This window comes from Microtus oregoni, unplaced genomic scaffold (assembly GCF_018167655.1).
Source record: "Microtus oregoni isolate MIOR12 unplaced genomic scaffold, Mior012 000019F_ref0000042, whole genome shotgun sequence".
Lineage (NCBI taxonomy): Eukaryota > Metazoa > Chordata > Mammalia > Rodentia > Cricetidae > Microtus > Microtus oregoni.
The window spans coordinates 32,505,488-32,529,950 of record NW_024543078.1 but is presented as its reverse complement, the minus strand read 5'-3'; the positions used below and the strand labels follow the sequence as shown (position 1 = coordinate 32,529,950).

The following is a 24,463-nucleotide window of genomic DNA, read 5'->3' as shown; positions in this document are numbered from 1 at the left end:
TCATGTTTTTACTTTGAACTTGATTTTGAAGTATAAGAAACATATTAAAATTACTTGAAATCCCATCACCGAATAAGTACACTTTGCACATTCTGTTGTAATGCCAAAGTGGGAAAAATACATGAAAAGATGTAAAATAAAGAGATTCTCATAGATGGTAATGACTTCCATCTTGCCATTTTTTAGATAAACCAACCAGTACATTATTTTGATAATTATCTGTTGCTAAACATTTATGCTGATCCCAGTTGTTACCACTTTCAACAGTGCTGGGAACAATTTCATGCTCACAAATAAGTGTATTCCACTCTTTGTGTCAAGTTTCCTTCGCATGCCTCTGAAAGTAAGAGATTGGAAATATTTCAAATCAGATAATAGAACAGTATCCATGAGCTCACCGCTAATAAAACACAATCCCTACATAATACTCTTGGTTTCAGAGTGGAAACATTATTTCCTACTACCTATTACCTGCAAAACAAATCAGAAAAACCGAGGGAACAATTGTGGCAAGATTATATCCATTTCTTTTATTGCCCTGACATATTTGGTCCCCTCTAGGCTTCCTATCTAGCCTAGAAGAGGCTATCAAGGAAGTCTTTGACTGATGTTTCCATCTTTCATGGAGCAGTGATCTCCCTCCTTAAATGACCAGTTATTTTGCATAGCATAATGACAGAACAAGGGACTTGACAGAGGAGGTCACCTGCTCCCACACAGTGGCCTGTCCTGGTTTTGTTTACCACTATGAGGGAGGTCAAGGCATCAAAGAGAAACTACTGCCGTTGGGTGGAGAAATAGAGAAGTCCCGTGCGTGTTTGCTCCTGTGTGGCAAGGGCAGCTTGCGTGGCTAAGTCGTGTTGGTACCCTACAGCCTTCCTGCTGCTCAGTATCAATTCAAGCAGGCTTTCCTGCCTTCACTTGGTCATTACGAGACTCCCATCCCTTTTACCAGTAAGGATGAAAAGATAGACAGGGTAAGGATGCAGTGAGGCTGGTTGACCTAAGAAGAACAGGCACATTTTACAGTGAAGAAAGAATGCACTCCAGCTGAAGGAAAAGATACACAGCAAACAACTGCTCAGCAAATAAGAATTCCCTCCAATTATACCAGCTGACATGAGATAAGGAAAGATGTTAAGAAGGCAATGATGCTGAGATTTTTGCCTGGTGTGTATGGGACTGTTCAAATCAGACAAGTCGATAAATATGGCAGCTATTGGAATAACATGCAAATCTTACTTCTCTACTGGCTTTCACCTAACAACCTGAAGATAGAAACATTAGCCACCTAACAACTGAACACTCTACTCAAGCTTTCGCAGAATTCTAGGCAGCATTTCCAGGCCTCTCTCCCATCATCCACTGTTCAGGACCAAGAACCACAATCAATAGGCTGGCTGGTCTAAAAACTGCATACATGCTGTTTAAAAAAAAGACTAATTACAAAAAAAAAAATTGACTTGTTAAGAGTTGCCCTGGTCCCAGCAGCACACAAGAGAAAGCATCTGAATTCATGACTGATCAGCTGATATCTCTGAAGTTCTAAGAGTGGGGTTCAGTGGTGGGTTGAGTGAGACATTGGCTATCTGTCTTTGCTGATCTGCCCAGAGCAATAGCACATCTCTGGAGACTCAGTTAAGATGGCGGCTAAGGGGGGGTGGGGAGATGGCGGCTAAAAGCAGAGCTCCAAGAGAGAACAGAGAAGCTGCCCGGCATCACTCCTCCCACTTTTTGGTGTCTGCAATAAAGACCTCGGGAAATTCATTCTGCCTCTTGGTGAGAGCCGTTCCACAAGCACATCAAAGACAATGTGACAACACAAAGGTGTGCAGAAGCCAACTTTACAGTTAACCCACCAATCACTGGGCTTGCCTATGGAAAGTAAGACAGGGATTGGTCAGTCTCTTATAACCACTACAAAATACTAACCTACAAAGGGAGGGAGTTTAGCTAGACACAGCCTTGGAGATGAATAGCTTGTGTCTCTATTGACTTGGCTGTAGTAACAGTGGCAGGTCATGGAAGGAGCAAAACGGGAGAAAGACTAAGATCTCACAAATGCCTACTTGAGGGGATCACCCAAAGTATCTAATGACCCCCTCCTAGGACTCAGCATATCCTTGAGGATCACGCATTTGGCATATGGATTGGGGGGTAGGAATTCAAGATTCTAATTACAACAAATAGCTTATTACACTAAGGCTGTGCTTGATAGGAGAGCACTCAGCCAGCCAACAGGTGCTGTAGGAATTCCTACCTCCAGTAGCCCTGAAATTACCCACCCACTTGAGCGTGGCCTCTTATACTATAATCCAGCCTCTCTTCTGGCTGCAAGATGCAGTTCCTGTTCCCCATTCGAGCGAAGGACTGTGATCTGTGAGTCAACCCCTAAACAAATAACCCTTTATTGTACTCAATTCTGAGCTAGTGTGGGATTTCTTTTTAGCGTCCATCTTCATCTGGCGCCCATGTGGATCTGAACTTCACATTAAGGGAAAAAATACTCCTTCTAATTAGGAGATAGACTCTCAGAACCTGGAAAGGCCTAATCTTCCAGCTGGATTGGTTCAATCACCTAGTCAAGAGAACATCTCTGGGAAGGCAGGTTAACCTAGTTAATGCTAAAGAGATGGGAGAATCAATGAGTCCTTTAATGAGATGCTGTAGCCTCTTCTCTCAAACTCCCTTCCCCTGCACAGTTTCTCACAGGGCAGTCATGCTGGCTCTACCCACTTTTCTCAGGAAAGTGTATTTTACTCAGAATTCTTCAGAAGAGCGAAACTTTCATTTTCCTTTCTCTGCTCTAAGCATGCTTCCCTATCCCTTAGGACTTCCCCAATATTTTGGAATTCCTTACTCTTCCTTAAGGCCTCCCTCCTCACAGTATGGTTGCCTGTCTACCATGTGTCTGACTTTTGTGCTGATTTAAATGTCATGACTTTTTTTGTCCTTCCCTCCATATTCTTCTTCTGGGAAGCCACTGAGTTTACACATTGTCTGCCCTGGGTTGTTTTTCTTTTAAACTTCTATAAAATCATCCTGGAGCTTAAAAGAAGGGGGTGGTGGAATCCAGGAAGATAGTTGGTAAATATGTAATGCTTTATTAGCACTACTTATTTAAAGAGTATAATATATGATAAGTGGCAAATCCATATTACATATTGATGTCACAAAAATGAACATTACATCATTCTTATGAATCTGCAGACTTTTGCCAACTCTTGGTCAGTCTCACATTACTGGTATTGTAAAAATATAGATCTATTTTCAGATGTCAAGAGGTTTACTCTCCTCTAATTTCACAAATATCAACAAAAATGTTTTTATCCAGTTAATGAAGCTTCTACATCCTACTTTTTAAGTATCTCAGGGAGCATAGTCAAAGAGGGGGCTGCAAGAATGCAAGAGCCATAGGAAGGAAGGGAGTGCCGTGGGGTGCTGCCTTCTGAGCCTGGCATGGCCACTGCACTCTTGAACTCTTGGCATCTGTGATTCCTGGCACAGGTCTGCATGAGGCAGGACCTCCAATCAACGCTCTAGGCCTAGAGAGGGACTCATGATGCTCCCCCCATCCCTGGAGATTTATAAGCAGCTAGTTGTTGTTAGTAGGAGGCTTGCACTTGCACGGGCTCTTCTACTCCCAAAGGATCTACAGCAGTCAATGGGTCCTGAGAGAGGGAATAAGTTGCCTTCAATAGTGCAGTCGCAGGTACGTGTCCCCTGATCCTGCACATAACACTTCACCTGTGCTCCTGCTAGGAGGACTAGCTGGAAAGCCAGTGGGGTCAATAGGGAAGGGACAAGGAAGGGTAATAGAGGTTGAGTAATCAAAAGACGTGATGTACATATTCGAAAATGTCATAAGGAAACCCATTATTGTACATAGTAATATATGCTATTAAAAGCTTTTTAAAGTTTTTCAATACATAATATAAAAACTGTCCTTTACTCACAGACGCATACACTAGAAGAATGGAATCACAAAGTACATGACTATGTTTACTACTGAACAGGAATACTGCATTCCCATATAAGAGACTCCTGGCCAACTGGAAGTTCAAATGAGCCTGTGAGTCAGTTATTGGACACTGTCACCAGTACCTGAAATAAATTAGCTTAGGAGACTCCGGCCCGTGTCTGACCTGCTCTGTTACTTTCGGCTATAGTGGCACATTAAGGAGTGAGCCTGTAGCGAGGAAAACTGTGCACCTTCTATGGGCAAGAACAAAAAAGAAAGACAAGGCAAAGGGGGCTCACTGTCCCCTCAAAGGGCACAAGCCCAGTCACTCACCTCCCACTAGGTCCCCTCTTAAAGCTACCAGAACCTCTCAACCATTCCAAGAAGGGAACAGAGCCTTTAAAACAAGTGCCTTTGGGGGGACATTCAAGACCCAAAGGACAGTAAGACTATAGAAAATTAGCTTACTAACTAGCAAAGCCTATAAATGACAACTGATGAGCTGGCCCTAACAGAGAAATACAGCTTCTTTAATTTCTGTATTATTCTTGTTAAGAGTGTTTGCTGTGCTCTGGGTGGCAATGAGGACAAGGCCTTCAGGAGAGAGCTGCAAGGAAGACTCCCAAGAAAAACTGAAGAAGATTCATGCTAGCAGGTGTACAAAACTCAACCCTGAATAAGAAGGCCTCCTGACTTCTCCAAATGCTTTTCACTCTTCAGTAACTAAATCCAAAGATATCAAAATAGGTAACGAGCCGGACAGAGAATTGAAAAGACTGATTTTTAAAAATGATCAGTGGCTTCAGACAGGTTGCAGATAAACAGCTAAGGAAAATGATGTGGCAGAGAGAGCCAACAAAGAGATGGCGACCCTGAAAAAGAGCCAAGCGAAGATCTTAGAACTGAGAAGTTGGGTAAGTCAATAAATACTCAGGGACCTCAGGAATGAATCAAGGGGAAGAAAGCCTATCAGGCCTTGACATCATACTTCTAACATTTATTTATTTGTTTATACATTTACATAATGTATGTATGTGTATTTAATGTGTGTATGTCCCTATATACATGTGTCCACATGTGGAGGTCAGGGAACAACTTGGAGGACTCAATTCTTTTCTTCTACCATGTGGGTTCCAGGGATGCAACTCAGTTCTTCAAGTTCCTTTACCTGCTGATTCATCTCACAGGTCCTACATTCATTAAAGTGTGTGTGTGTGTGTGTGTGTGTGTGTGTGTGTGTGTGTGTGTAATATCTATACATATATATATATATATACATAAAAATCTATTTGTGACATATAAGTAGATATAAAAACATCTTCAATCATAATAACAGTTATAAAAACACAAATTAAACTAATAGCTTGATATTGGCTTTGCCATCCTCAACCCCATCCTTTACATGTGAACACCTATTAACAGACGTGCATGGCATTTGCATACGACAACCACTGAGTGGCTAGTAAAACTCATGAAACTACTGCAGATGCTACAGAGCGCCGCTCCCATCCGATCAGCAATAAAATTCTTGGAACTCGATCATTTTGATCTGTCCTGTAACAGCTCATTGGAAACAGGGGGGAAATACAGCCGCGAAACGGGACAGAAAGAATTTTCCCCTCAGGAATTCAGAAATCCTTACTCAGGTTTTGTAGAATGGTTAATTAGAATTAAAATCCACAAGGTCAGAGTGTAAAAATAACAGCTCTCTTCCAAGAACAAATCACATGATGTCTTAGTCTGGAATGGCCTAAGTATAGCTGAACAGTCTCAGCTGCCTGAAAACCCAGATCTGCTCTTGGCAAATGTGTTGGCACCCCATGTCCAAGGCCATCGGCCCTATAGGGGCAGTAATTTGATTCCCTGGCATGATGCCTTATCCACATCCACCCAGCCCATCTGCATCTCCATGACAACTAGGCACGTGACTCCAGAGAAAGAATGCACACCTGGGAGCCTTAGAGGGGAAGTTGAAGCCAGCTGCGCCAGCTTCCTGCTCTGCGGTGTTTGGCTATGTATTTATATTTTCTCAGTTACAAATAACGTGTAAACTAATCCATAGGAAGCATCGGGCCAAGTGAGCTCCTGATAAAGTTTCATTAGACATTATTCATTTACTTTTATTCTTTATATTTTTTGAAAAGCAAAAAATAATTACTGTAGGACATATGGATTTACCATTCAAGAAAAATATATATGTCTTTATAAAATGAAAACTCATAGTCACATAAACTAAAAGGTAGGAAAAAACCCAAGTATAAATTATCCAATTAATAACTATAGAACTGTGCCAGATTCAAGCAATGCAATAGAACTCCAGGTAAAAAGAAGCACTGTTACAAGTTACCACATGCATGAGACCCAAAAGCATTATACTAAATGAAAGGAATTGCACACCCAGAGTAGATATTGAATATCACGGTTATATTAAATACTCAGTTATGTTAAATGACTTTTGAAGATATAAAGCAGATTAGACATTGTCTGTTTCTGGAGATAGACAGGGGTAGGTACTAAGTGTTTAAAACAAAAATGTGTTTCTCTTGTAGGAATGAAAACTATTATAAGTAAATAAAGTGGTGGCATCATGAATAGACAAAATACCATTCTAAAAATGTTGAAATAAATACAAGTAGACAGACAATTTCACTTCAGTGTTTTTAAGTTTAAAGTTTAAATGCTTCACACCAAAACATCATTAAGAAAATCAAACCTAAGCAAAATGTCTGGAGCTGATTTATATGTGTATGTTGTGATAGAGACAGACATAACTTCTATTCTAAAATCTTGCTAAAATGCTCATGCAGACAGTTCAAATAAGGAACACAAAATGAACAAAAGTTGCATTTATGGACTGAGAAGATAATTAATCACCTTGAAATTATAATCAAAACGCAAGAAGTTAACATAACTGGTTGTCCAAATAGCTAAAATTGTTATTACTCCCAAGAAATACTGGCCAGTGAGCTGCAGAGATCCACTTGGAAGTTGGTTTGTAAAGATATAATGTCATATATTCCAACAATCAATCCAGCGTAAATGGAAAACAAAAGACAATAAAAATGCTCCTAGAAGCTTACTTAAAAAGATCTCACTTAATTTGTATGTGTGTGTGTGTGTGTGTGTGTGTGTGCGTGTGTGTGTGCACATCTGAGTGTGAGTACTGCAGAATCCAGAAGAGATCATCCACCTCTGGAATTTGAGTTCAAGGCAGTTGGGAGCTCTCTGACCTGGGGGTTAGGAAGCACTTTTCACTCGTCTTCAAGAGCAGTAGGTGGTCTTACCTACTGGGCTATCTCTCTAGCTCTGATCATAGTGCTGTACTTATAATGTCCTAGATCAGTGGTTCTCAACCTGTTGGTCACAACCCCTATCAGTCTGAATGACCTTTTCATGGAGGTCACCTAAGGCCATCGGAGAACACAGTTATTAACATTATGGTTCATAACAGTAGCAAAATGACAGGAAGCAGCAACAAAAATAATTTCATGGTTGGGACATAAGGACCTGTATTAAAGAGTTTCAGCATTAGGAAGGTTAAGAAACACTGTTCTAGGTAGAAAGAGTTCTGATACCTTTGAAAAGAGAACAAATAATGAAACGTTCAGTAAACATCATTTTTATTATCATTATGTAGAGGGTCAAGGAGTACCTGGGAGGCTCTAGGTCAAGACTGAAAAGTTTCTCCTTGGTCTGAACTTTTGCTTCATTTTCTAATGGCTGGCCTTTCTGCGGCTCTCCATCTGTGATGATTCCCCACAATATTCACTCCATCTCAGCAATGAGAGTAAAGAACCAGTGAAATCTGAAAGCATGGCTTTCTCCATGCACGCCTACACCGGACAGCCTGTGCTCTTTGTTCTCACAACACTGTGGCATTTCAGGTATTTTAACATCCTGGCTATCAGAGCACTACACTTGACAGAGATAAAGAATACTATTTTGCTGAGTTAATGCAAGCAAACTTTATTCCTGACATTTCCACATGTTATATTCCTGGGAGGTGTGAACTAATCTCTATTTCACACAGTTAGAGAGCCAACCACAGACTGAAGTAAAGATACCACTGAAGTCCCACTTGGTGAACCAATGCATTTTATTGGGGTCACTTACAGGATTATGGTATGGGTAAGGTGACACCTCAGAGGAGCAAAAAAATGCCTCATGACAGCTACAGTATCAAGGCCTGGTCCCCCCTTTCCCCCAGCACGGCTGATGGTTCTTGAAATTTGGAAACCTGGAGTTCACGGCACAGCCTTCGGGTGGCTCGGCTGTTTGGAAGACATCTTTTTCAGGCAGGACCGCTGCTCTGAGACTCTTCTAGGCAGTTCCGCTGGGCTCTGCAGTCCTTGTAGCACATGCTTTGTTGGAGGAGGGGTTGTGTTCCAATTAATTTCAGGAACTTCCGGGTGTTTTTGAGTTATTTAGTTTCTTATCAGCAGGAATTTCCTTTGTAGGCTGGAAGATTCCACTTCCTTTTAGAATATCCAGTGTCTTAGAGCCTCGGTCCAAGATGAAAGTTTGTATCCTAACAGAAATTGCTCCCCGAGTTGATTGGGGGAGGGGGAGGGAAATGGGAGGCGGTGGTGGAGAGGGGACAGAAATCTTTAATAAATAAATAAATAATAATAAAATAAAATAAAATAAAAACGAAATTGCTCCCCAAGACATCAGGACCTCTTTTGACATTCCGATTAGAAGGTGGTTCACTTTTTATTTTTCTGGAGGAAGAGTTTGTCAGCATGGCACACAGAAATCAGCATTGGATTCACGATCTCAAAAGTCAACAAATTAATTCCGTGTAGAGCTAGCCTCCGGATGGACAAGTCTACCAAGCATGGATGTCTCAACTCTACCTGTCCTGGATGTGTGCAGACTTCTGCCCAATCGTCATTCACTAAACAGTACAACAATTTCTACAGCATCTGGATTGCAATCCTTTTTATAAATATTGTAGAGATGGATTTACCATTATGGGAGGGTTGCAAAGACTCCTTCATCTTACATAGCCGATGCGGCATTCAGTATCCAGGGTGTCTAGAAATGGTTCTGCTGGCAGGACCTGCATTCCAAAAAAGGAAACCAACTCCCCGAAATCATGAGAAGGGAAAGAAGGGAGGAAGCAAAGGGCGCCCCATGTCTACTCCAAGGCAGATCATACAGAGAAAACCAGCATTCTTTTTTTTTTTTTGGTTTTTTTTTTCGAGACAGGGTTTCTCTGTAGCTTTGGAGCCTGTCCTGGAACTAGCTCTTGTAGACCAGGCTGGTCTCGAACTCACAGAGATCCGCGTGCCTCTGCCTCCCAAGTGCTGGGATTAAAGGCGTGCGCCACCATCGCCCGGCTCGAAAACCAGCATTCTTGATACAACCCTGAGGAGCCCAAGGTAGCATTAGCTTTACAGGCCTCCCTGTGAGTCCCAGGACACAACAAAACTCAAGGGCTGGCCCCTACCCTGGCAGGCAAGAACCACCAGAACAGGAAGGTCTTGGACAGCCTCCAAAGAGTGCAAATTTCCCCAAACAGTATGGAAGTATAAAGAAGCTTAGCTAGACACAGGAAAGCCAAAGCTGGGAAAGAAGACGGAAGTGAGCACAGAGCTGGGGCGGTGTGTGCCAGCATGGACAGCACAGGCTGAGTTAAAGCCAAGCTGCTACAAGCCACTGCTGAGCTTACAGTCTTTAGACCTGGGCGTCTCCTTGGGGATATAGCTTGAGAGCCACGTGTGCGACATGAGATGATATACGTCTGTGAGCATCAGGATACCCACTAGGCTGTTCTTTCATCATGAGCTGATATATGTCTGTGAGCATCGGGATATCCACTAGGTTGTTCTTTCATCATGAGCTGATATATGTCTGTGAACAGCAAGGCCGTTCTTTCATCATTTTCACTCATAAGCACGTGACTGTGCAATCCTACCAAGGAATGGAGTTGGAAAAGAAGACACGTGGATTTGGGCTCATGACCTTCCTCCCAAAGACTCTCCTAATACATCTTTGTCTTCCCATTTTATAAGCAAACATGGCCAGTCCTTTTCGTCCTTCCTGGGTGCCAGTCACTTTAAGTGCTCAGGGCCCACACTGACGACACACCTGCAGAGCCCTTGCCTGTTCACCTCAGTTCTGATTACCCAGTAGGTCCTGTTGGGCGCATGACAATAACACAATTACAAGGCTGAAAGAAGCAGGAGAAAAACACACCCACAGAGACAAAGCAGTCAGTAGGTCCAACTTCAAGTAAGCAACAGGTTAAGTCACTATGAGAATTGAAAATAACTGTAATTGATGCCAAAACAGGAGTTCCCCGTCTGTATCAGACGAGCAAGGAGAGAGGAGGGATGGAAATCCTAAGAGAGAGTTAGAAACCAGTCGTGGAAAGCAAGACCATTCTGATGGTTCTAAACCCCCGAGAGCTCCCCAGAAGACTGGACGTGACAAAAAGAGTCACAACCTTAGTCACAGCTCAGTGGAAAGTTTCTCATCCAGTACCCCGAGAGCTCCTCAGAAGACTGGACATGATAAAAACAAAGAGTCAGCAACCTTAAACACAACTCCCTGGAAACTCCCTCATCCAAAATACAGAGTGGGGCTGGGGTGAATGAAAAAAATAGAACATTCTAGAACTATGGAACAACTTCAAAATGAGTCCCACATGCATAATTGGCATGCCAGAAGGGGAAAGGAAAGGAAATAGATCAGAAGGAAATTTGAAGTGATAATGACTAAGGATTTTCTAAAATTAATGACAGAAGCCAAATTATAGATTTAGGAAGTTCAGACAACAAAGAGCAAAATAATTACCAAAATGTACATATTTAGACTGCAGATGATCAAATAAAAATAAAATCTTAAAATCAATCAAGAAGGAGAAGGAAACCCCTTACCAATAAAATAAATAAAAAGAATTTCTTCATAGTGATGATAGAAATAAACCAGTGGAAATGGAGTGAAATATATTTATAAGATGAAAAGAGGGAAAGAAGCATCAACCTAAAGCATGCTGAAGATCTTGAAAATGAAGAAGCTTCCTTGGAGCAGGGTGTGGCAGCACCAACCTGTAGGCCCAGCACTCTGAAGACTGAGGCAGGGTGGTGGCAAGTTCAAGGTCAACTTGGATTATGTAGCAAGGCTTTGTCTCAAAAAAAAGCACAGTGTAAAAAAGTAAAATGCTTTCTCAGACAAATAAGCTGAAGGAACCCCTAGGCAGTTGACCTCCGAGAGAAAAGTTTAGAGATGCTGTCAGGACAGGCAGACAATTGCTTTGATTTGGTTGTGACTGTGCCCTGGGTCTTCCTCCTAGAGTGAAAAAGTAGGCAGCCTATTTTCTTATTTTACAAAATCATAGTTGAGAGATTTTGAAACTTTTTAAAGACTCTGGTGCTCTAGAGAGACTTTGGGCCAGGATGTGGTGGCATATGCCTTTAATCCCAGCACTCAGGAGGCAGAGGCAGGTGGATCTCTGAGTTTGAGGCCAGCCTGGTCTACAGAGTGGGTTCCAGGACAGATTCCAAAGCTACAGAGAAACGAAAAAAAAAAAAAAGAAAGAAAGAAAGAAAGAGGGAGGGAAGGAAGGAAGGAGGAAAGAAGGAAGGAAGGAAGAATTTAGAGAGACTTTGGAATCTTAGAGAGATCACATATTTTAGAGAGGCCTTGAATATTTTGGAGAGGCTACGAATGTTAAAAGAGGTTTTGTATGTTTTAAAGAGACTGAATATTTAAAGACCAGGATTTTCAAAGCTATTTATGTGCTTTAGTGTGTAATATTATTATTAATATGAGATGCTGGGGATGAGCAAGAAAGTAAAGGTTGTAGCTGAATAGTGGTGTGTTATGTGTTATGTTGACATGAGGCAAATTGTGCCGTCTAGTTTTTAGAGCCACTTGGTATGGGCTAGAACTGTCAGAGAAGAGGGAACCACAATTGAAAATGCTTTCATGAGATTGGCCTATGGGCAAGCCTACTGTACTCTTTCATCACTGACAGTTGATGTGGGAGATGCCACTCCTGGACAGGTAGGTGGTCCTGGGGTGTATAAGAAAGAAAACTGAGCAAGCCAGTAAGCAGCACTCCTCCATGACCTCTGCATCAGTTCCTGCATCCAGAGTCCCACATTGAGCGCCTACCCTCACCTCCCTGGATGATGGGCTATGAGCTGTAAGATAAACTAAATCTTCATCTCCCAAGGTGATGTTAGTCACAGTGTTTCATCATAGCAATAGAAATCCCAAGACAGAAAGGCATTTTAGGAGAAAGACATAAAGTAAAATATAATTGGCTTTTCTGATCCAATCTGTTGGTTTTAATAGTTTATTGGTGGAGTTGTTAGGATTGCCGATATATAAGATTAATGTGGTCTACAAACAGGAGCTACTTGACTCATTCTTTGCCAGTTCTTCTTAGAGGATTTTTATTTCTTACTCTTGTCCACTGGCTTGGACACCCAGTGCTGGGTTGAAGAGACCTGGTGAAAGATTACATGGTACAAACAAGGGAGTGCTTGAAACCTGTTTTCTGCAGTAGACAGATTCAGACAGAAAGCTGAAACGTTAGCCATCAATCAGACACCAGACCAAATGGACCTAGAAACAGTCATAGAACATTGTATCCAACCTACTTCCATTTTTCTCAACTATAGATTGATCATTCTCAAACACCAATGCTAGACTGTGAACTAAGGTTGAGAATATTAAAAATTGAGAACATGAAAGGCATCATTTGCAAATACATGAACATTGAACAGGTAGTGATCAAGGAGAACATCAAGAGTAGTTTTGCCCAGGCTGATGGCAGGTGTCTGTAGTCTCAACTCTTTAGGAAACTGATGGAGGAAGACATGATTAGATGAGCAAAGTTGCAGGACACAAAATCAGTATGCACAAATCAGCAACATTTTTGCATACAAATAGGCAGCCCTTTCGAAAAATACAAATGCAAGAGCCACCCAGTTACATCAGCTACAATATACTTAGGATTCAATTTAATGAGGTCAAGATCTTTGCAATAACTGCCATATCTTGGTGAAATGAAATCGATGCAGATAAAGAGAAAGCTACTCCCAAGTTTGCAAACTAGAACCACGATCGGCAAATGCCCATGGTGCTTGGAAGAGACCTATAGACTCAATGTCATCCCCACAAAAACAAAACAAAAACACAGCAACAGTGGTCTGTAAGAGGAAAACAGTCCTCAAGTTTATATAGAATCAGAAGAATTCAAGTAATCTAAGCAATCTTGAGCAAAAAGAACTTCAGAATATATTATAAATTGCTAACAACCAAAGTGGCATGGTCTCCACATAAAAACAAGCCCAGAGACCAAGGGAATGGAACAAATAAACCCATACGGTGACAGCAGTGCTTTTCTGCAAGGATGTCAAAACCACAGGATAGAGAGGAGATGGCGTCTTCAGCAAGTGGCACTGAGGAGCCTGTGTCTCTTTGGTACATGGATGAACACAAATATATGTAACACAGTTGCTGCTTTCCCACCCCAGTCTTCCAGGAAGTTCAAACTCTTGCTGAGGTGAGATAGCAAAAGTGAGATAATATGACAAGAAACTGCCGGCAGCTCTATCCCTTGAGTTAGACATCAAGTCACCTCCACTCTGTAAGACAGCCCCTTCCCGTAGCCTACTGCCTGCAGGGAAGGATGATGAGAAATGCTAGTGTCTGCCCAGTGAAGGACTGGAATCCAGATGGCTTAACGGGTGGAAATGAAATCAAGGAAGAGCCACAGCTTTGTTAAGACTCTAAGGCAGGATACACGGCAGACCTTCCTCTGTGGGAAGACAGACAGAAGGACTGAGGTCATATTGGGACGGGTCCTCCTCCACCCATCTTCATCAGATCATCTGCAAAGAGTACTCCTTAATGTGATCATATTCCCCAGACACGGGGTCCTCAGGATGTCAGTATCTTGGAGCATTGCATAGTTTCAACACATAACATAGTGGATGCTTGGAGGGAAAGATAAGATTTTAGAAGCCATATACAACAAAGAATTGGCTGTAAATAGAAAATGAACACCCAAACGGAAGTTAGAAAAACTTTGTATTAGCCCTCCTAGACCTCAGTTTACACTTGGACTCTTTGGCAAAGTCCTCTTATAGCTGGCAGACCCCAGAAAACCCAGGAAGAAATACATTGAATGCAGTTGATATTGCTTTGCATTTGACCCATTGACACATTTGCGCGTGCGTGCACACACACACACACACACACACAAGCTTCTACAGCCAAATGTCTACATAATTAGAATACAAAATCTCAGATCTATCCTAAAATAAAAACCAGCAGACTCCCCAAATTCCCATAAATTTTCTGTTTATTACATAAAACCATTGAAAGTTCCCTTTCCCCCAGCACCTCTCAGATGCCCTGCTAACGGGTAGTGTGTTGTATGACCCGTGCTGCACGAAGTCCAGGGAGAAAGCGGTGTGAGAGTGGAGCGTTGTAAAATACAAATGATTTTAGCAGAGGAAACAGTTTTCCCATAGCTGTATCCCACGCGGTCAGAAGCACTCCTTCGGCCACTGTGCAAATATCCAGGTTCTGGAAGGAAGGACTGTAGACAAGCGGGTGCAGTTGCCGGGATCTTGTAGAACACAACTTAGGTTTTATCTCATCTATTCTGTTGTATCAGAAAAGACATCTTAATAGAATGCACAGCTGCATACACACATTGATAGGTGTGCAATATACATGTGCATACATACATTCAAGTGTGTTTACACATATGCAGTCATCCTTTAGGAACCATCAGAGATTCCTTATTTCATAAATAGCTCTCCCCTACCCATACACCAATATCCAAGGATTCAAATAACATCTGTGAAAACAGTTTTTGCATAGAACTCATACACATCCCCCATACATGTTAGCCCTTCTTTAGATGCAATTGACCAAATCTTCATGCATGTATGTAACATAAAGACTTTACCATGAGGCATTGGTTCTCACCATCCTTCAGCCTGAGAAGTCCCGCGATCTGCAGCCTGCAAACCAGAGACACACAGACACATGCTGGCTTTCAGGCTAAAGGCAAAAGCATGGGGACCGGGGAGATGATCAAGTTAATCTCAGCCCGAGGGCAAGAGACAGGAGGGCCCAGCTCAGCACAGGGATAGGAAACTAGGCTTTGCTCTCCAGTCTTTGAAAGGTTGGGTGAATCCAGCAATTTCTGATGAGGGAAACTGCACTAATGAGTCCATCAGGTCTCATCACAGTCTCCTTTGGACACTCCCTTACACACACACACACACACACACACACACACACACACACACACGTAATCTAGGCATCCAGGGCCAGGGTGACAGACACAAATCCTGCAGCTTCCTGCTCTACACTGTTCAATCGTGGAGTCTCGGGATGAGATTACAATTGTTCCTGCTGTAAGAGCTTAGTGTAAACAGGGAAGCATTTCTATAGCACCAATGTGAAAGACAGGGAGGGTATCACGAGGGTGGCTATTATAGGAGCTGACAGAAGAAAGCATAAATCGGGGGCAGTGGGGGGCATCTCCAGGAAGACAGTGGAGAGGCTCAGTGCTAGAGGAGGAGAAGCAACCACTAATTTAACTTCACACATGTGAATGCTCTGAAGATGGAGAGAGACTTTTGGGTCTTTGTGCTTCCTGTCTGAGCAGCACAACAGCAGGTTATGGATGTGGATGCAGGGTTACCATACTGCTTGGCTTTCTGCTGTCTTAGGACAGTAGAACCAGCACGAATACCTAGGGGGTCCCTGTATTTGCAGGACATTTGCTGAGCACGGGTTGGAGAGCAGGATGAACTTTGAGGCACTCTGTGTATGTACTGAAGGGAGAAAAAATGCCTCTTGCAAGATGCAAGCTAGCTCAGCCCCTGCAGCTGCGGTGATAGGAGACTGTCTACTTTTCATGGCTGGAAGCAAGGGGCCTCTCTCTCTGCCTAAAACACAGAATGCATAAACCCCACTGTGGGGATACAGTGTGATCCTGGTCACTATAAACCCTCGCACACCTGGGTCTCCTTGCTGGAAGCAATGAAGTGTGCACAGAGAGACAAGGAAATCTGCGGACAGCAGGAGCAGGGAGCTCTAAGATCTCTATCCGTCCACCTGAGCAGAACTTCGTTCTCTAGGGCTGCATGAACCGGAAGAATGGCCCCTCAGCCCCCTCCACTTCCGATCTTCCATCGCAGCTGGGTTGAAGCGCGTCCATGCCAGATGTTTTCCGTTCTCTCTCAAGAAAGTAACCCTAACCCTCTCCCACCTGACGGGCCTAATCCCAGCCATCACTGCAGCCAGAGACGTGGTCCCTCTTTGTTTGTTCTTCCGGGAAAATGATGGGAAGAACTAGGGGAAGATGTCTGTTAGAAAACCTCAGAGACCATCAGCCTTGGGGCCTCAGGTGATGGGAAACTGGAGGACTTTTGACCTGGGCCAGGGAGGGTGTGCACGCTGCATTCTGCCAGCATTTTCCAGAAATCTAGGAGAAGCTCACATTTAATGGCCTAAGGGAAAACATTTCTTCTTCATCCTGCACACAAGTCCTCCCCAGCAAGGAACAGATGACGTTCATTTATTAGGGTTCCTTGAATAAATTCTTTCTCTACGGAACTCCGGGACTGGAGACTCTGTGACATTCCTGTTTCAACACTGCCATCTGCTGGATCAAAGTGGAAGCGCCTCTTCTCATTTTAGTGTGTTTTGCTTTGCTTTGAAGTCAAAAGAGAGTGTCCTAGGGCAGGTGGAATCTTACTGTGCAGAAGGGTGTGACCTTACCAGTGATTATCAGGGAAAAATTGGCACTGCTGCCACAGACACTGAATCAGCTATAGGGTGTTTTTTTTTTCCTGTGTTAGTCCTCTATAAGGTCATGGCCTTATTTGACAAACTGGAATTTAAGGCAAAAAAAAAAAAAAAGCTAAACTACAAATACGACGTTGTCCAGCTAAAAAGCAGCCCAAAGAGGATACATCACTGGGTAGTTAAGCTCCCCACTGAAAGTTTCTGCTCACCTCAGATTGAGTAAAGGCAATTAAAGGGTGGAAAACAGGACGTTGGTAGTGGGATAATGAGGAAGATAAAGAGAAGTAGTAGAGAAGGGATGAAGTCTCATGGGGGATCCTGGAGTAACCTCAATAGATCAAAGAATGAGGTGAGCTCAGAAGCTGTGTGCAGACAATGCACAGGACAGAGTAAAGAGGATGGATACCATGGTAGACGTAGGCCATACTCTTACAAGGGATGAGCGCTTTGGAGGTTGAAATAGAGGCATCAATGAACGGAGGAGCCAGGGAGGCGCCGGGAAACTTTCTGAGTCTGTGAGAAAGCAGGCTGGCTGCCAGAAAAGTGCAGTACTTTGGAGATGAGGCCTCACTCACGTACACACTATGGTCACCACGTGAGGGGTCAGAGCCAGCCTCGCGGAGTCCTCTCCGGGGACACAGGGTGGTCCTACTGCGGCATTTGCAATGTTCATGTGCATCAGCAGAGTGAGCAGAGGATGGGCTGCAAGGACTGGATGTCAGTGGTCCCTCAGAGCTCTTTAAGGATGTCATAGCTCCGGGACAAGATGAATAGCAGCTAACTAGGTAGTGGGAGGAAGCACACTGTCTCTAGGACACTGTGGTGCATCTCAAGGCGGGGTGGGCATGGTGACTTCTGAGAAGAAACTAGAGAGGAGTCCCCTTTACAAGGATTCTGGATTTCCACCATCGGTGAGGACCAGGGCCTCCCTAGGCCCAGGTCACCACCCCTCTGTTTTAGGTCAAAAGATTTTTGGTGACAGTGACCCCAAGAGAGGTCGCAGTAGTGTAGGGAAAAGAAAACCAACCCAGCCCCTCTTCCCATTATCCAACCACAAGAGTGGCCTAGACTGGTGACTTCAAATCTGGACCCTGACACAGCTCTCTATACAGCCCCTTCACATTCCTGACCAAAAGCCTTTTCTGAATACTGCGATGCCCAGGGTACAAGTCACAGAAGAGCAACAGCAACTTCCCAAATGCCAATGGATGTTGTTTGCCAGTTCCTAGCATGTTTGATCTGACCACAGGTCAGCTCCCTTTATTTCATGGATTGAGCACCCACAGAAGGTCCTGGAACCAGTTTTCTTTGGATATGGATAGTAAAGGTCAATTTTGCTGTTTACTGGGGATTCCTTAATGGAAGTTCTCAGACCAATTCCATGAAGTGAGACCCTCCCAGACCACTTCTACAGACATACAGTTAACTTTTTAAGCAAATAAGGAGGCCTAATCTAGGTCTCCCAGAATCTCATCTCATCAAGGGGAGCAGCGAGGGCAGAAAGATGGAGAAGTGGCAGAGACAAGAGATGCGGTCTTAGCCTGTGTGCTGCATTTTGCAGAGTCTAGCTGCTTGAAATCTGTGCACTGCTATAGCCTTGAGCTCCCCCAAGACCCAAAACACTTCTCGCGCCAATATTTCGTAGTCTAAGTTGTTAGGAAAAATATCAAAATCTAAATTCTCTAGTGTGGAAGATTTTCATTGAAAATGTTTAGAGAATAGGAACCTCTCAAATCAGTCAGAATGGATGTAATTCTTTGGAAGATGAACTTGAAACCCATGGCAACAAGATTAGAAGGCAGATGAAGGTGCCATGACCAGTCTCTGCCTCCCCCTCCCTGGTGCTCCCTTCTCCTATCCCTGCTCTACAGAATCTGATTAGCCAAAGGCAGACACTCTAATATTCTTCAACAGGTTGCTTAGTAAGCAGAAAAATATAAACTTGAGCCACAATCCAGTGCCATTCTGAGCCATCAAACTGGCAAAATAGTGCATCTCTGGGCACAGCCAGCATCAGTGAGGGCATGAAGCGGCGAAGACTGTCCACATGTAATGGGAGGGGAACTTGGGAATTTGAGGACAGTCAGCAACTCCATGAGCAGAACCTGCATGGAATCTATGACATGGCTTTTTCACAAAGAAAAAAAAAAAGCCTAGGTCGCTATGTGGGAGCAATGACAGAATGTGCAGAATGGCGCTCGGTCAAAGCAAACCAGAGTGACAGAAAGGAAAGCCCAGCAGTGGCTCTGGGTGAAAAGAATAGGCCAAGGTGTGTTTTTCATAGGCCAAGTATACAGGGAGATACAGGTGACTGAACGACCGATGGCTAAGAAGAACCATCACACAAGAGTGCCATTCAACACACAAGACAGATGGACTCATTAAGTCAAAATCACTACTGGGTCAAAGAAAAGCAAGTTGCACACGGTGCACAGCACAACCCCACGTCCTTAACAGTCAGCCTAGCATAATCCGTCCAAGTAAGCCACGAACTATCCCCCTTACAGGGTGCACGTGAGAGTCAGCTAGAAAGCTGAGAAAGAGAATGACCCATCATTCATCTGGGAGCACCCCAAGGCCCTGAGTTTCGGGGACTGTGCCAGCTCATTGTAATAGTCTTCATGGAGTTTTAGAAGATGTTTCAGCTTCATGAGCTACTAATTTATGATCCCAAGAGTTGTCCAAATCCTTCGGGCCAGAACATGTGTGACATTAGCATGGCACATTCCAGACAGATCTGTCGATGAGTATTTCTCTTATAGAGGAAAGATGAACACTGGGTCAGAGATGGAGGCTGCGCTCACATACAGTCCTCTTTGCACATGGCTGCAGAGCTTGCTCTGAAACACAGACCCAACTGCCCCATCTCCATTGGTAGTCATGGCTGTCAGATCTTACATTGTTGGCACTCGGGGCTCTGACCTGAAACCTAGATAAACAAACTCAGATTCCTACAGAGGTCTGGGATAGGTCGGAGGCCCAGAGCAGACCCTTTCCAAGCCTCCAGCTCTCTATTCACGCAGGGGTGATCTGGACCTGCAAAGACCATGGAGTCCTCAGTCCTCCCTCATGGCTCACCTTGCCTTCCCATGCTTCTTCCTCTCTTCCAGTAACTCTTGTGCATGGGGACTCTGAGCCTGCATCTGTTTCCACAATGGCCCCACCTGCAACGCCATCCTTCCACTCTCCCTCAGCTCAGACCTATCACATGTCAGATCAACATGGGGTCGCATTGCTTTTTGTCCCTGGGGAATACTTTGCTGACATGTGTGTAGCATATCCTTGACAGATTTTAAATGCAGGAAACAGGCTTGAGCCAAAGGAACGCGCGCTTAATTCCCATGTAATAGCACCTGTGTGTTTCCAGCATCTTCCCCAGCAGCCCTTTGGCCTTCCTCCAGCTCCAGCGAACAACTTTCTGCTCTGCAAATTGAATGTCTCCGCTTTCAGCCACGCGTGATCTGTCACCTCTTCCCCTAGCACTCCCATCCAGCAAACCCCAAGGCCATCTGCAGAAAACATCACCTACAAACCATTCATTCCAAGCATGGGTCCAGCAAATCTGTAGGATCTGCTTCCCCCTCTGCCTTGGGCTGTGCCTCTCCCAGTCTGTCATCCCTGGGCAATTCCATCTCTGCTTGCTCGATTAGCTCAATCCACCGCCCTTCTCTGGGAAGAACGCTAAAGTCCATTCATCCTCTTCTGCTCAGCTCCTGAGCCCAGATTGGGTTTAGGAGGGTTCATCGAAGCAATGTGTGAATGAACAAAACAATGAACAAAACACAGCAACTCTCTGAGTCACCCACAACAGACAGACAATAGCCGACCCTCTACTCACTGTATACACCCTGGGCTTTAGCAAGCCAAGTAGATAATTGGGTCATGGTCAAAGAACCATTACACAAGCTATCTTCTGCTCTTGCCTGTTTTCACTGTTTGTGTGGAAGTTTCTCTCTCTGCTTTAGGTTTGAACTGTCTTATCAGACAACGGGCCAGCCACATCCCAGGACACCTTCCCACAGCGGCTTCTATGGCCCTATAGGGTCTACCTGTCACATCCCTTCCCTCACTTTTCTCTCTCAATCCACAACCTGAGCCTGGCAGGCAAGGTGTTGGCGGAGACCGCTGTCCAGGTGGCTGCACTTACCTCTTAGGAAAATAGCTGTCATTTATTTGTTTCTTAGCTGATGCCAGGAAAGAAAGCCGTCATAAAATGCTCTTAAAGAAGCTGGCAGAAGATGCGAGAAAGCTAAACCAGAACATCTGTGAATGCATCACCGAGTCTAGTTATGCAGAATCCCCGGGACTGCCCTTTCCACAGGCAGGAAGAGTGGCCTTAGGTTGCTGAGGCAGAGTGTTAACCCGTCAGAGCCCCGTAGTCCCATAAGAACATGGAGTAAGAACATGGAGAGAGATGGGTCGGGGGGAGGGAACTGGGGAATATGGGATTGGCCAGACCAAGGGACCATAGTAAAAAATGAAAATCCATATAAACTGATCTTTTCATTCTATTGGGTCTCACGTTTGCAACCCAAATAGGCATCTGGGTGGTGACCCTGAGGAAGCACAGAGGACAAGCTGTTATCTCCCCCCCCACACACACACACACTCCTTCCAGCAGACACTGTCCTGTCTGCCTCTTTCTGTGCTGTGGGCCCATCTCTGTGAATCCCACCTCCACCCAGCATCTCATTGGGAACGGTTGACAAGCTCAGGGAGCTTTGATCTTGCCCTCCCATAGCTTTGGTCCATTACTTCTGAGACAGACACTGCTGGGCACTTTTGACCCTCAACAGAGTATGGCCTAAATTTCAGCTCCTTCTATCAAAATTATGGCTTCTATTTTAAGTCTTATACTTGGGGGGGGGCAGGCACAAAGGTACCATCCACACCGCACGCTCTCGCTCTCAGCTCAGAGAGAGGCTCCCTGTGGCTGTCAGGAAGAAGAAGGTTGATGCTGCCGCAAGGATCTTGATGTCTAAGTCACTGTCAGCCGAGCCCCACTGTCAGCTGAGTGGTTGAGTTCAAACGGCAGCTTTCACATTGACCTCAGGCCTAATAATTCTTCAGGTTTGCCACATTGCCTGCCATCATCATTCTCCTCTTTCCATTAGCAAAAGGAATCCAATGAGATTATGGCCCCTGTGCACAGAATTCCTCAGCCAGCTTCTAGATGATTCTGTTCCTGCTAATTTCGTGTTTCCCTCAGTTTTCCATGCAGTTGTTTGGTGTTTCTTGCTAAGATCCTTCAAGCCCGGCTATTGAGTCACCCGCTGGCTTTAACGCACACCCCACTCACATCGCCCTCATCTTCAGCTCGGCTTTTTCTTCCACCGTGGAAAGCAAACAGCAGCTGTTTCCACAGGGCCTGGCCCAGGGGAAAAAAAAAAAAAACACTTCATCCCAGGTGGACACATCTGCTTCTGGCCTGCCCAGTAATTGGGAATTAGCATTATAGCTATAAAAGCCAGGGGCAGACAGGATTAGCTGTACCCTAACAGGTGTGAGCTAGAGCCGCAGCACAGTGAAAGGGTTGCTCTCCCAGCAGCAGCAGGCAGAGAGATGAAAAGGGGAAACACAGATGGGCTGGAGCAGCAAGCCCCACCATTGGTTCTCAGTCTATGGGCTGCAACACTGGAAAACACATATTCCTGATGGTCTTAGGAGCCATAACACTGCTCAATAGCAAAATCATAGTTATGAAGTAGCAATGAAAATAAACTTAGGGCTAGAGGTTCCTAAGATTATTGGAAATATACATTCCGTGAGTTCTGCCCATCAGACTCCAAAGTCAGGACTTCTCCGCACCTCTAGGCAGGATTTTTTATGTCCCACTTTTCTCTTCCTCAATGCAAATTCCTTTGCTATGGTGATTAACTGAGACCTCTGGAACATTGACCAAAATAAAGCTTTTCTCTCTTGTCAGATCCTGTTGGGTATTTTGCACAGTGATAACAAAATATCTCATACAGTTTCTTGTAACATCTTCCCCTGTTTCTATCTCTGGAAGAAACTATAGAGAGCTGGCACAACTGATTTGTTAACTAGGTGGGGTAGGACTTACTAGAAATCCCATCTGTGATGACTACTCTTACTGCCAACTTGACACAATCCAAAATCCCCTGGGAAGGGAATCTCAATGGAGATTGTCTACATTGAGTTGGCCTGTGAACTTGCCTGTGAGGGATTATCATAAATACCTTAGTGGAAATATCTTCCCACTGCAGGTGGCACCATTCCCCTGGAAATGAATCCTGGATTGAATAAGAGGGGAAGAAGCAAGCTGAGCATAAGCAGGTATGCATTAAACCATTGTTCTCTATTCTTTTTTTCTTTTATTAAAGATTTCTGTCTCTTCCCTGCCACCGCCTCCCATTTTTCTCCCCCTCCCCCCGGGATATGATGTGACCAGTTCCTGCCACTGGGACTTCCCTGCTATGACAGGCTACAGCTGTGAGCTGAATAAGCCCTTCCTCCCTTAAGTCATCTTTGTCTACATATTTTATTGTAGGAACAGAAGAAGAAACTTAGACAACACCTAAATTAGTATTTTGTATGTCAGTTAGCGGTTGAGCAACTGTTGAGCTTGACTATTTCTGTGTGGATTTTGGCAGATTGTGTTTTTCTAAGAATGGATCCATTTCATCAAGGGTGTCAAACTTGTACATAAAGATTCGTTCACTGTATTTACTTACAGTCCTTTAATGTCCCTGGGGTCTGTAGTGATGTACCCTCTTTCATTTCTGATTCTGATAATATATGTTCTCTCCCTTTATTTTCTTAGTTAATACAACTAGAAGTTTTTCAATCCTGATGATCTTTTTTAAAGAAACCAACCTTATATTTTGTTGATTTTTTCTATTAATTTTCTGTTTTCAATTTCCTTTCAAAATTTTGTTTTATTTTTCTTACTTTCTAATTATTTTGGATTTCTCATTTTTCTAATTCCTTGGGTAGAAATCTCTCTTTTTTCTTTGTGCTAGGAACTGAACATTGTGCCTTGTCTTTGTATGTGAGGGGCATAGTAAAGAAACTGTCTACTTGACCACTCCATGATACAATTAAGGTTTTTATTGCAGATCTGAGAGAGATCTAGAGGCATCTGGAAGAATAAAGAGCAGAGAGAGGAAGAAGTAGATTGGACATGGCCAAGGCCATCTGTGAGAGAGGGGAGACTAACTGGTGATAGGGAATAGAGAGAACATAGTGAGACTAGCAGCCAGGGGGAGGGGTCTTGCTGTTATAAAGAAAACAGATGGGATGAGGGAAGCCTGGGGAGAAGGAATAGGATGCTAGCACATACTTTGAAATGGCACTTGTGATACTGAAGGACCCTAGAGGCCAACCTAGGCTTTGATATGCAGCCACAGGTATATGTCAATGGAGCCATGTGTCCCTTCTGCCAGAGGGAAATGACTCCCTTTGGTTGAGGGGAACTAGTTACACAAATTCCTGGGGAATGCTGGCCTTTATCTAACCACCAGAAATCCTCCTACAGTCTAGGCTTAGCTCCTTTGTGTGTCACTGGAGTTTCCTTTGGACCTGACAGTCTTCAGATATGTTAAGAAATAACTCTACCACTGGGCTTTAGTGTCAATCCTTCCTCTAGTTTTTTGTTTTGCTTTGTTTTAAAGAGGGTCTTCCTAAGTTGCCTAGATTGGCGTTGAACTTGGAAATCCCCTTGCCTCAGCTTCCCAAAAAACTTGGATC

At 44.0% G+C, this 24,463-nt stretch overlaps 1 pseudogene; it reads left to right on the top strand.

Annotated features, from left to right (window-relative positions):
* The first annotated feature begins 4,824 nt into the window (after positions 1-4,824).
* The window catches only part of LOC121459267, a 37,063-nt pseudogene continuing 17,424 nt past the window's right edge, over positions 4,825-24,463 (top strand).